Source organism: Heterodontus francisci, chromosome 45 (genome assembly GCF_036365525.1).
Source record: "Heterodontus francisci isolate sHetFra1 chromosome 45, sHetFra1.hap1, whole genome shotgun sequence".
Taxonomy (NCBI): Eukaryota; Metazoa; Chordata; class Chondrichthyes; order Heterodontiformes; family Heterodontidae; genus Heterodontus; species Heterodontus francisci.
Window position 1 is genome coordinate 14,184,441 of NC_090415.1, and position 11,998 is coordinate 14,196,438.

General features: G+C 42.3%; 1 long non-coding RNA gene across 1 annotated transcript; it reads left to right on the forward strand.

Annotated features, from left to right (window-relative positions):
* The first annotated feature begins 2,296 nt into the window (after window positions 1–2,296).
* Window positions 2,297–11,998, forward strand: LOC137356445 (uncharacterized). The gene is made up of 3 exons (XR_010971047.1): window positions 2,297–2,378; window positions 3,447–3,526; window positions 11,883–11,998. It is a non-coding gene; the product is annotated as an uncharacterized lncRNA (long non-coding RNA).

Below are 11,998 nucleotides of genomic sequence, written 5' to 3' on the forward strand. Positions count from 1 at the left end.
ACAACAAGCACAAGCTGTTGGAGGGACGGGAAATCGATTACGAAGGGACAGACTATCTGATCAGACCTGGGATGGTGTAATGGATGCCAAAAAAGCCCATGTCCGCCTGCAATAAGAAAAGAAGGGATAGAGAGCTGAAAGGGAATGAGTTAATTTTAACTGAGTTAATGAGGGAGCAATGGCGTCCTGCGGTTCCCACAATGCCGTTCGATGGGGAACGGCCCCTTTCTGCGGAAAAGGCCGCGCTGCACTCTGGGAAGATGCTCCGCACATGCGCATCTCCACAAGAGCGTTAACCGCCGCTTTTTTATATTCTCCCCCGGCTCAGACATTCAACTTTCCTCCCTCGAGATCGAGAGCTGAAGCCGCTTCTTCTTTTCCTTTCAGCTGCTGTTTGCGGAAATAAGTGGCCGGCTTGTGACGTCACGCAAACATGGCGGCTGATGACCCCTTGTGCCTTGGCGTCAGTGAGGTCTCATTGGCTGCCTCGCCCCACGTGTCTGGAGGTCAAGGGGTCAAAAGCTGCCTCCAGCCTCCGCGCAGCCGCGGTTTGGGCGTCTTGTGACCCCATCCCCCATGGGGTGGGGGAGGGGGTCAGCACCAGACTCTTAAAGGGACCCTGCACCAGCAGAACTGTCCCAAACTGTTAAAGGGACCCAACATGGACAGACAGAGCAAGACAGTTGGAGAGCAAGTAATAGAGACGGAAATAGAAAAGAGAGAGAGGAAGAACTGAGCTTGAAAGAATCATAGAGAGATGGAGAGACTGAGAGAAAATAGGTGAGAGTGAGAGAGCAAGAGATGGAGAGAAATGGAGGAAGAATTTCCTCAATTGGACAGAGATGAAGAGAGAGTGATAGAGAGATGGAGAGACTGAGAGAAAATAGGTGAGAGTGAGAGAGCAAGAGATGGTGAGAAATGGAGGCAGAATCTCAATTGGACAGAGATGGAGAGAGAGTGATGGAGAGACTGAGAGAAAACAGGTGAGAGGGAGAGAGTGAGAGAGCTAGAGATGGAGAGAAATGGAGGAAGAATTTCCTCAATTGGACAGAGATGGAGAGAGAGTGATAGAGAGATGGAGAGACTGAGAGAAAATAGGTGAGAGGGAGAGAGTGAGAGAGCAAGAGATGGTGAGAAATGGAGGAAGAATTCAGCCCCTCAAACCTACCCCGCCATCCAATACAACCATGGCTGATCTCATTTCGTCCTCAACTCCACTTTCCTTCCCATTCTCCATAACCATTCAACCCATTATTAATTGAAAATCTGACCATCTCCTCCTTAACTTTACTCAACGTCCCATCATCCAGCACAATGTGGGGTAGTGAATTCCACAGTCTCACGACCCTTTGAGAGAAGTAATTTCTCCTCATCTCTGTTTTTAATCTGCTCCCCCTTATTCTGAAACTATGGCCTCTCATTCTAGATTGCCTCACATGAGGAAACATCCTCTCTGTCTACTTTGTCAATCCCCTTAATCATCTTATATATCCCTCAATTAGATCTACCCTCATTCTTCTAAACACTAGAGAGCAAAGGCCTAAACTGCTCAATCTCTCTTCATAAGACAAACCTTTCATCTCTGGAATCAGTCCAGTGAACCTCCTCTGAACTGCCTCAAAGAACAGTACAGCACAGGAACAGGCCATTCGGCCCTCCAAGCCTGCGCCGATCTTGATGCCTGCCAATATTAAACAAGTGGTGACCCGTACCTCCCACATCCTGTCAGAGGAGCAAGCAACTGCCCGAGCTTCCATCCCCTCTGCTCTAAATTGACAAAAGAGATTTAAAAAAATAAAGGAAAAAACTTACCTGACCGAACCCTCCACACAAGAGTCCTTTTTTTTTGGTTAGAGGAGGAGGAGGAGGATGGGTGGGAGACACTACACGTGTAGTGTTTCAGGTTTAACCACTGCCTGAATATATAAGTTCACTTACCCAGCAGTCCCTGTGTCCGTGTCCGCCCAATCACGAGGTAAGTACTTTATAGTGAAACTTACCTTCCCGGCTGCCCCCTGGCTCGCACTCTCACCACTCCCACTGCTCAAATGGAAGAAAGAAATACCCACCAATCACTGAGCAGCTCTCCTGTGACGTCACACTTCACCTTTTGCTGGTCAAGCAGGTCCACAGAACAGAACCGAGCGGCTCTCGCTGCTGCTTCTGGTCTCTGGCTTCGGCTCCTTTTATCTCCCGGCTCCTCTCGCCTGTTCCCGCTCTCGCTGCAGAGATCTGCTCACGCGCGATATAGGCCTGTCGAATATGATGTCATAATGCGGAGAAGAGCGCATGTGCACCCCATCCCCCAGCTCTGCCTCTGAGCACCATTCACTGTGATTGTTTAAATCAGCTGCAAATGGAGACATTACAAGCCTGGGGTAAGTGAACAAACAGTGTCTGCTCACAGCAGTACAACAGATTTGGGCCCGCGTCTGCCGATGTGCTCATAGATTAGCATTGATTACCGGGTACATTCAGCGGGAGTGGGGGACAGTTTGTAATGTGCATTGTGGAGCTGGAACTGGTCCTGGAACATGGAGTGAGCCGGGGGGGAAGGGAGAGGTCTTTCTCAGGCAGTGTCTGGACAGGGAGAGAGAGACAGAATATGATGAACTCACTATTGAAAATCATTGCTGATTTCTCTCTCCAAACAGTAATGAATGTGATAATAAAAAGCAAAATACTGCGGATGCTGGAAATCTGAAATAAAAACAAGAAATCTTGGAAATACTCAGCAGGTCTGTTCACATCTTTGGAGAGAGAAGCAGAGTTAACGTTTCAGGTCAGTGACCCTTCTTCAGTAATGAATGTTCCTGGTTCAGATCCAGTATCTCACTATTTATTGTTATTGGATAGTGAACAGCAGAAAAAAATGGCTGAACAATAAAGATGCGGCAGCTTTGAAGGGACCAGGTGAGAAGATTAAAGACACTTTTTTAAACAGTGCTTACTTGTTGTCCGTTGAACAATGGGACATGGAAATAGAAATCTGGCTTACACAAATGTCACTACTCGATCGGGTATTCCAATTCATGGAGCAGTGCGGGGCTTGGGGTGTTTTTGAAATTCACAAAATTGTTATAAAACCGCTCCAAATTGCCCCTCGTATAGGTAGGTTGTAGGGAAATATAGGGACAGGTGAGGATGTGGTAGGAATATGGGATTCGTGCAGGATTAGTATAAATGGGTGGTTGATGGTCGGCACAGACTCGGTGGGCCGAAGGGCCTGTTTCAGTGCTGTATCTCTAAATAAAAAAATAAATAAAATATCTGGCAAGCAGAAGCAGAGTACTGCAGTGGACTCAGACACTGACACTGCTTGTGCTGTTGACTTTCCTTTTGTGATTGTTCAGAATGATTATTGTTGAAAAGATTACTTTGATCACTTTTCTGTCTTCTCACTCAGCTGTTATTCAAGTATAAGAGTTACCTTTCTTTTCCTGCAGGCAAACACTTGAAGGAACCAGAAGGAAAGGCATGACTCCTCGACAGAAGGAAACGTGCATCCAGCTCGTTCCAATACACAGTAGGTACAGTGTAACTCACAAAGCACAGTGACACGGTCAGGTCATCATTTCCACTGCAACAAACAAAAGAAGTAGTCAGACCAACACAGATCCCAAAGAGACACATTATCAATTCAATAGTCAAACAGAGCATTAGAGATAGTATTTGTTTCTATTTCACTCCAACTGACTGGTAGATATATCAATCACAGTCCAAAAACACACACATTATCAGATTTAAATACATTGTGTTGCCTTGGTTACAATTCAAATACCAAATCTCAAGTAGAACTGAACAAATGTACCGAATTGAAAGCTACAGAATGAATCCCAATAACGTACCCAACAATATAAACTGAGCTACAAATTACACACCAGTCCAGACATGTCACTAAGGGTCAGACAAAAACATACAGGAATAATTCATTCTCCACAAATCGATGGAATTTGACATTACATATCAGGTCATGCTCGAAAATTGAAAGATTGTCATTCACAATTGCTTTTGCAGAGCTACAAATTGGATACCAAGCTGCAACTCACAAACAAGAATTGAATAAAACCTACAGCAATAAAATATCATTAATCCATATTTTAAATTAAACACAAGTAAACACATATTGATACATTAATGTGTGAAACAAAGCGTTGACAACACAATGCCTGAAATATATATTAAGTCCTGAATACAGCAGTATCTCAACTCACATACAGCACAAAGACTCATAGATGCAGAGTGAATCCTACAGTCAAACAGGGTGCCAGAGCCTCACAGATCAGGAATGAATCACATATACAGACACAGTATCAGTAACTTACATATATTGAATGTGTCTATCCTGTGTGCACAGTAGAGATACTGGCAGATCCAGAATGTCTGCCACACTTACAAACTCCCCCATAGACAGACACATAAGGAATGCGTTCCAAACACACATTCAGTACCAGAGACTCTCAAATTCAGAATAAACCCTCCATTCACACATAGGACCAGAGACTGAAAGTCCAGAATGTGGCCCACATTCATATACATATCATTAGCCCTTATCCAATAGGTATGAGCTTCTTGCTCCCTGTGTGGACGAGGGCACAGGCTGTAGGGGAGGATGAGCAAACTGTCCACAGCACCGTGGTTCAGAGCGCTATTCAAGTGGGGGGATTAGTAATAGGGGATTGCAGATTTAGGGGAAAAGATTCCATTCTCTGGCATCAATAACAGGGAGTCCCAAAGGCTGTGTTGCCTACCTGGTGCCGAGATTAACGACATCTCTTCTTGACTGGAGAGTAACTTGGAGTGGGAGGGGAAGGATCCAGCTGTCTTGGTCCACATCGGTAGGACAAGGAATCCGCTTCTGCTGAGGGCCAATGAGCAGCTCGGGGCTAAATTAAAAAGCAGAACCAGAAAGGTAATACTCTCCAGAATGCTACCAGAGCAATGTGCAAATTGGTGTAGGGTAAATCAGATTATAGAGGGAAACGTATGGCTCAAAGATTGGTGTGGGAGAAACGGGTTCCAATTCCTGGGGCACTGGCACCAGTACTGGGAAAGGAGAGAGCTGTTCCACTGGGACAGGCTTCATTTGGACCATGCTGGGACCAATGTCCTGGCGAATCATATAACTAGGGTTCTAGATAGGACTTTAAATTTATTAGTGTGGGGTGGGGGGTGGCGTTCAATTGAAGGGAAGTTTAAAAAATCAAAAAGGAACGAGAGAACAGAGGTGCAGAGTAGTGAAGAGGCAAACGGTAATCAAAGTATGACAGGAAGGTGCAGCTAATATAAGCAGAAGAGTTCAGCAGAAATTAGAACCAGAATGAATAATAATGATAAAAAGTCAAAGCCTCTTTATCTGAATGCACACAGCATTTGTAACAAGATAGATCAGTTGGCGGCACAAATAGAAATAAATGAATGTGACTTGATAGCTATTACAGAGACGTAGTTGCAGGGTGACCAAGACTGGAAACTCAATATTCAAGGTTATACAATGCTCTGGAAAAATAGGCTGAAAGGAAAAGGAGGTGGGGTAGCTTTGTTAATAAAGGAAGGTATCAGTGTGGTGTTGAGTCGTGAAATAGGTGCAATAGATCATGATGTGGAATCAGTTTGGGTGGAAATAAAGAATAGCAAAGGGAAGAAGTCACAGGTGGGAGTCATCCATAGGCCCCCGAAGAGCTGTCTCACGATAGGACAAAGTATAAATCGGGAAATAATGGAGCTGTGTAAGAAGGGTGCTACAATAGTCACGAATGATTTTAATCTGCATATTGACAGGAGAAATCAGATTGGCAGAGGTAATATGGAAGGTGAATTTGTAGAGTGCATCAGGGACTGTTACTTCGATCAATACATTGCAGAACATACCCGGGAACAGGTTATTTTGGATCTAGTAATGTGTAATGTGATAGGATTAACAAGAGATATTGTAGTGAAGGATCCTCTATGGGGTAGTGATCACAACATGGTAGAATTTCAAATTCAGTTTGAGGGCGAGCAACTCGGGTCTCAAACCAGTGTCCTCAACTGAAACAAGGGCAATTGCTGTGGTATGAAGAAAGAGTTGTCTAAAGCGGGCTTGGAAAATGGACTAAGGGGAAGGTCAGTGGATGAGCAGTGGCAGATATTTAAACAGATATTTCATAATGCTGAGCAAAAATTTATCCCAGTCAAAAAGAGAAGGATGAACCATCTGTGGTTAATAAATGCTGCCAAGGAGAATATCCAATCAAAAACTAAGGCATACAGAGAGGCAAAAACTAGTGGTGGGCCAGGGAATTGGGAATATTTTAGGAATCAGCAACGGATGACTAAAAAGTTAATAAAGAGGGGGAACATTGATTCTGACAGTAAATTGGCAAGAAATATATAAACAAACAGCGAGAGCTTCTCTGGGTATATAAAATTACGAGAATAGCTAAAGTGAGTGAGGCGACCTCAGAGGATGCAACTGGAGAACTGATAATGGGGAACAGGGAAATGGCAAATAATTTATACCAATATTTTGCCTTGGTCTTCACACATTACACATACTCACGTAGCAGACGTTAATAGCTGCAGAAAAAGGAAATGTGCACACAGACACCTATAAGGAACTGTAAGATGCAGATAAGAACACAAACTTACAGACCAGAAATCGAAAGATTCAGAGAAAAAAAAACCCATATCACACACCAGAGTTTGAAAGATACAGAATAAACCCACACTGTCATACCTTAACTTTACAGGTACAACTTAAAACTGACACTCACATACCAGAAACCAACTGGTGCAAAGTGAAACTCTGTCAAGTAACAGTAACTGACAGATACAGATCAAAAACCAGATTCATATCACAGAAAATAACAGGTACAGAATAAAACAACAGTCACATATCAGAATCTGGCAGGTAGAGAAATAAACCACCTTACTTTGCCATAAACTGCCAGGTACAGACTAAAACAGATATTCATTTACTATCAATGGACAGGTACAGATCTAATCCTTCATTCACTTAACAGAAGCAAAAAGGTATAGGATAAAGAATGTACTCAAATTCCAAAGATTGAAAGATCCAGAATAAACCCACATTCACATACCAGAAACTGACAGGGAAAGATTGAAACCTTCACACATTTCAGAAAGTAACTGGTACAGAATAAATGCCACCCTCACATATGAGAAACTGGTAGATACAGATTGAAACACAGACTCGCACACTAGAAGCCAAAAGGTACAGATTAAAATCTCCATTCACATATCAGAAATTAGGAGATGAAGTATAAAAACCACACTTAACTACCAGAGACTGACAGACACAGAGTGAAATCCATAGTGAATTGCAAGAAATTTACAGTTAGAGAGGGAAAGTCTGTTATGCATAACAGAGAGTGACAGGTACCAAGAAAACCTGACAATTGGCACTTCAGACACTGACAAATACAAAACAAAACATACGCATAAGGAAGAAGACTCTTATACCAGATACCGACTAAAACTCGCACACAGGTAAAGGAAACTGAGAGGTTCAGAATAAAATTGGCAGTCACATACCTGAGAATGACATGTACAAATTAAACCTCAGAGCCATATGTCAGAAACTGGCATGTAGAGATTAAAAATCACATTCACATCCGAGTCAATGTAGAGATGTGGTGAAAAATCCACAATCAAAAACCAGAATGTACCCCTTACTCTTATAACAGATAGTGACTGCGACAGGATAAAAACCACAGCTACACATTAGAAATTTAAGGGCACAGATTAAACCTTACTAGACACTCAAAGATGAAGTGTAAACCCCCACGCATATTTTCCCAAGAATGTAATATTAACAGTCAAATCCACACTCACATACCCTAAACTGATGGGGACCAAGTGCAAGCCAGACATACAGACACATCAAAATCTGAAAGATACAGAATAAGACGGTTCTCACATAAAACAGGTACAGATATACTCACACTCAAAATCAGAAACTGACAGAGATAAATTGTAGACTAGGGAATTGAGAGGGAAACGTGCTGGGACCAGTGTTCTGGCAAACTGCATAACTAGGGAAGTAGAGAGGGCTTTGAATGAAACAAAGGGGTAGAGGGATCAAGCTTGGGTAGGTGCAACAAATCAAGGGGCAGAGTCAAGGTAAGAGAGCAGAATAGTAATATGGGAAATGAAGACCAGTGAATGGTGGAAGGGACAGAGAGAAAAAAACCTAAGAACACAGCAACAGTCAACACGAGGTGTTACAAAGATAACAAAAATATAAGGCTCTGTATGTGAATGCACATAGCATTCATAACAAGGTAGAGGAACAGATAGTGCACATTGAAGTAAATAAAGATGATTTAATAGCCATTACAGAGACATGGTTGCAAGATAACAATGGTTGGGTCCTGAATATTGAGGGGTATACAGCATTCAAGAAGAATAGGAAGCTAGATAAAGATGAAGGGGTTGCACTGTTAATCAAGGATGGCATTGGTGCAATAGTTAGAGATGACCTTGGTTCAGGAGATCAGGATGTAGAATCGGTTTGGGTGATGATGAGGAATAGTCGGGGAAAGAAGTCACTAGTAGGAGTTGTGTACTGGCCACCGAGCAATAATGACAATGTAGGGTGAAGTATACAAGAACAAATTTTGGGTGCTTGTGATAAAGGGATGGAAATAATAATGGGGATTTTATTCAACATATAAACTGGAAAAATGAGATTGGTAATAGCAGCCTTGACGAGGAGTTCATAGAATGCTTTTGAGATCGTTTCTTCGAGCAGTACATTCTGGAACCAGGTTATATGAGATTTGGTATTGTGTAATTTGACAGGATTAATTAATGACCTCAGTGTAAAGGCACCTCTTGGTAGCAGCAACCACAATATGACTGAATTTTGCATCCAGTTTGAAATTGAGAGGAGTGGGTTTAAGACTAGTATTTTAAACTTAAATAAGGACAACTATGTGGGCATGAAAGCTGAGCTGGCTGAATTGAACTGGGTTACTAGGCTAGGAGATAAATCAATAGAGAAGCAGTAGCAGACATTTAAGGTGATATTTCTGAAAACTCAAAGGAATTATATACCTACAGTAAAGTAAAATTCCAAGGGGAGGACCCACCATCCATTGTTAACTAAAGAAGTTAAGGATAGCCTCAACCTTAAGGAAAAAGCATATAATTGTGCAAAGACAAGTGGCAGGTCAGATGATTGGTCAGAATGTAATGAATGGCAGAGAATGACTGAAAGGTTAATCAGGGTAAAATAAATTAGATTATGACAGCAAACTAGCTAGAAATGGAAAAACGGATAGCAAGAGTTTCCAAAGGTATTTAAAAAGGAAAAGTGTAAGTAAAGTGAGTGTTGGTCCTTTAGAGAATGAGAATGGGGAGTTAATAGTAGATAATAAAGAAATGGTGGTTGAAATGAACAAATATTTGGCTTCTGTCTTCACCAGAGGATACACAAAATATTTCAGTAATAGCAGTAAATCAGGAGGTGCAAGGAAGAGAGGAACTTGGTGAAGTTACAATCACCAGGGAAGTGGTACTGAATAAACTGATGGAGCTGCTGGCTGACAAGTCTCTGGGTCCTGATGGGCTTCATCCTCGGGTCCTTAAAGTTATGGCTGCTGAAATAGTTGACTCCTTATTTTTTCAAGATTCGCTAGATTCTAGAAAGGTTCCATCAGACTGGAAAGTAGCAAATATAACCCTTCTATTCAAGAAGGTGGGGAGGCAGAAATTGGGTAACTATAGGATAGTTAGCTTGACCCCTGATTCAGGGAAGGCATTAGAATTGATCATTAAGGAGGCTATAGCTGGGCCTTTAGAAAAACACAAGGTCATTGGAAATGTTCAGCATGGCTATGTGAAAGGAAAATCATGGTTAACCAAAGTATTAGAGTTCTTTCAAGGAGGAAAATGCACTGGGGATAAAGGAGAGCCCATTGACATACAGTATTTGGTTTTCAAGAAGGCCTTTGTCAAGGTGTCACATGAAAGGTTATTGTGAAAAGCAGGAGTTCATGGTGTAGTGGGTAACTTAATTAGCATGGATAGAAGATTGGCTGGCTGACAGAAAACATTCTGATCGGGAGGATGTGTTAAGTGGAGTAACACAGGGGTCTGTGCTGGGCCCACAACTTTTTACAGTTTATATCCATGACCTAGATGAGGGGAGCAATGGCATGGCAGTTAAATTTACAGATGACACACAGATCGGTAGGAAAGTGTGTTGTGAAGAGGACAGAAGGAGGTTGCAGACCTTGATAGATGGTTGAGTGAGTGGTCAGAAATCTGGCAGATGAAGTATAATGTGAAAAAATGTGAAGTTGTTCACTTTGTCTGGAAGATTTAAAAAACAAAGTATTACTTAAATGGAGAACAACTGCATAATTCCGAGGTGCAGAGGGATCTAGGTGTTCTGGTGCATGAGTCATGAAAAGTTAGTATGCAGGTACAGCAAGTCATCAAGAAGGAAAATGGAATACTATCCTTTATCATGAGAGGAATTGAAAATAAATGGAAGAATGTTCTGCTTCAGTTTCACAGGGCATTGGTGTGACCACATCTTGAATACTGCGTGCAGTTTTAGTCTCCATATTTAAGGAAGGAAGTAAATGTGTTGGAGGCGTTTCACAGGAGGTTTATTAGATTGATACCTGGAATGAGTGGGTTGTCTTATGAGGAAAGGTTGGACAGACTGGGCTTTTCTTCACTGGAGTTTAGAAGAGTGAGGGGAGACTTGATTGAAGTGTATAACATCCTGAATGGTCTTAACAAGTGGATGGGGAAAGGATGTTTCCTCTTGTGGATGAGTTCAGAACTCAGGGGTGCTGTTTTCGAATTAGGGGTCGCCATTTTAGGACAGAGATGAGATTTCTTTCTCTCCGAGGGTTGTGCAACTTTGGAATTCTCTGCCTCAGAAGGTGGTGGAGGTGGGGTAATTGAATATTTTTAAGGCAGGGGTAGATAGATTCTTGTTAGGCAAGGGAATCTAAGATTATCAGGCATAGATGGGAGTGTGGAATTCAACTCAGAAATTGATCAGCCATGAACAAATTGAATAGCGGAGCAAGCTCGAGCGGCTGAATGGTCTACTATTGCTAATTCAGCGGGACTGGGGGACTGTTTGTAATATGCACTGTGAAGCAGGAACTGGACCCGGAACATGGAGTGACCCAGGTGAAAGGGAGAGGTCTTTCTCGGGCACTGTCTGGACAGGGAGAGAGAGACAGAATTTCCGCTGGGTGCTCTGGTTTCCTTCCACATGCCAATGACTTTCAAGTTGATGGGTAAATTAGCCATTGTCAAAAAAAAAAATGCCCCTGGTGTAGGTATGTTGTAGGAGAATAGTGGGGACATTAGAGGGAAAAATGGGATAAATATAGATTGGTATAAATGGGTGGTTGATGGTCAACATGGACTCGATGGGCTGAAGGGCCTGTTTGGAACTGTACCTGACTATGAATGGCGGAAAAAAAAAGGCTGAATAATCAAGACATGGCAGACTTTCCAAGACTGTCTATTGCAGGATCAGGAGGAAATTAAGGACACTTTTTTAAACAGTTATTACTTCTTGTCCATTGAACAATTTGACATGGAAATAGAACTCTGGCTTGTGCAAATGTCACTTCTCCATTGAGTCGTCCGAGTCATTGAGCAGTGCTGGGCATGGGTTGTTTCTGAATGTCACAAAATTGCGGTAAAACTGCTCCAAGTACCTGGGAAACAGAAGCAGAGTGCTGCAGTACTGCAGTGGACTCAGACACTGACACTGCTTATGTGTGAACTTTCCTTTTGTGATTGCTCAGAATGATTATTATTGAAAATATTACATTAATCACTATTGTGTCTTCTCACTCACCTGTTCTTCAAGTGTAAGAGTTACCTTTTTTATCTGCCAGGCAAACACTCAAAGGAACCAGAACGAAAGTCATGACTCATCAATAGATGGAAAAGTACCTCCAGCTCGTTCCAACACATTTTAGGTACAGTATCAGTCACAAAGTACAGTGACACG